Source organism: Octopus bimaculoides, chromosome 26 (genome assembly GCF_001194135.2).
Source record: "Octopus bimaculoides isolate UCB-OBI-ISO-001 chromosome 26, ASM119413v2, whole genome shotgun sequence".
Classification (NCBI taxonomy): Eukaryota; Metazoa; Mollusca; class Cephalopoda; order Octopoda; family Octopodidae; genus Octopus; species Octopus bimaculoides.
The window spans coordinates 1,068,344-1,070,749 of NC_069006.1; positions in this window are offsets into that span (position 1 = coordinate 1,068,344).

The window sequence follows — 2,406 nt, forward strand, 5'->3', positions numbered from 1 at the left end:
TATATATATATATATATATATATATATATATATATATATATATATATATATGTATACATACAAGCTTCTTTCAGTTTTCGCTTACCAAATCCAGTTGAAAGGTGAACCGAGACTATACGAGATAACATTTGCCCAAAGTGCCACGGTATAGCCACTATACAGGCTATCTCACTCTAACGCTTGGCAGACAAAACAACCGAAAGTTAGGTGACCGCAAGGCTATACATACTGCAACTGATATAAAAGACGCAGCGACATATTAAATGCATATTTAGTGCATTAAATCTTGTAATATTTAAAGGCACATGAGCAATAATGCATCAGTCCATGTACATATTACTAATGGCAGTCATTTGAGTGCGGCCATGCTGGAGTACCACCTTCGAGAGTTTTTAGTCGAAGAAATCGAGCCCAGGACTTATCCTTTGTAAGCCTAGTACTTATTCTATCGTGTCGCTTTTGCCGAACTGCTAAGTAACAAGAATGGGAAGACACCAACATCGGTTGTGAAGCGATGGTGGAGCGATAAACACACACACACACACACGTATACATATGACGGACCTCTTTCAGTTTCCGACTACGAAATCCGTTCACAAAGCTTTGGTCGGTCCGAGGCTACAGCAAAAGACACTTGCCCAAGGTGCCACGCAGTGAGACTGAACCCGGAACCATGTGGTTGAGAAGCAAGTTTCTTACTACACAGTCACACATAGTTTTCAAGAATTGTTGTTAAACAACCTACGTCCTAATGGAACCTGAAATGGAATCGCCCAATTTCATTATAACCGTGTGGGGTGTCACACTCTTTGTTTCATTTCTTCTTCTTTTCTAAATTTACAAATCTTTCGTATTTTTCTTTTTAACCAATCAACTTTCTGAAAGAAAAGAATAATAATAAGAGTAATCATTATTTTATTCTTCCTACTTTTCCGAATTTTGATGCCATTACATCCACCGCTAGTTTCATAGATGTTTTTCTAATCCGCCAACCACAATAAAAAAAAAAAAAAGCAAAAAACATTTTCCAACATGGGTAACGTCTGCTCTTTCGCCATTTGCCATTCGTCAGAAGAGAAACCAGTAATGAAACCATTATTCACTCTTCCTTATCTTCGGCCACACAATGGGCATCTGACCGTCACCCCAGAAGAGACACGACGAATTCTACGGAAATACGACGAAACCATGCGTAGGTCTTCACCTACGCCAAGTCGCGACGACGTGCGCAGTCTCGTTAACTTTCGTAACCAGTGATTGCAGACAGCTAACCTAACGGAGTAGAACGACTGATGCCAGTATTTCTTCCGTTTCTTCTGTCATTCCATTTTGAACGGATTGAAGCATGTCCCTCGCTTTCATAACTTCTGTCAAACCGTATGTTCTGTTCTGTGTTAATTTTCTGTACGAGTTTAACGTTGTAATAATACGTGAAACAATATTTTGTGTTGGCATCTCTGGACATATTTATTTCTACCTATATCTTAATATTGGTAAACTGAGGAAGTTTCACAAAATTTAATTCAAGGCAACAAAACGAATGAATACAAAATGATTACAGGGACAGTTTTAAATATGAATCCCCCTCGTCCATCCTCTCGCACGTGAGTTCTATTTTTGCCAAGAATGTTGTCTAAACTTGTATATAGTTCTCTGTAGGAATTGAAACTTCCACCACAATGTTTTCATCTTGTCTTTGTTTTTAGAACACAATTTTGTTGTAATAAAATCTATTTTTAATGTTTTACTTAATCTCTTCGTTGTGTTAAACTTACCCCCCCCCCCACACACACACAGGTTGGTAAAATCCGCATAAATGAAAAATCAATTTTGCTGGTCAGGATTTTTTTAAATTTTCCTTTTCTTTCGTGTTGGTTGTGTGTTTGAGATTCTCGCTTTCCAATCACATGGCTTCGGGTTCAATTATAAATTGTACATTGCTGTTTTTTTCTTGTTTTTCTGCCAGAGTAATGCATTTCCCGTTGTTAAATTTAATTCTTTGTTTAACAAAACGACACAGAACTTCAAACGTACTAAGCATTCGTACTGGATTTCCAGATAAACTCATTCATTTTCTTTTCTTTTTCTACTTGGTATTCCATCATATATGTGAAAAGAGGTAAAATTTCTTCAAATTTTAAAACTAACAAACGAAATTTATAGAAGAATAGCGCCACAGAAAACAAAATATCCATAAAATACGATAAAAACTGGGTTAATTCAAATAACCGTTGGAAAGAATTAAAATAAACTGAGTTAGTTGGAGGGGAGGACGAACGAATTTATCTGCCCTTCATTCGTAAGAATATTTGTTGCATTTATATTGCTTTTTAAATGTTATATACGTCATAAGACGGCGGCATATTTATCTTTTCAAAAGCTGTATACCGGAATGGATGAATAAAC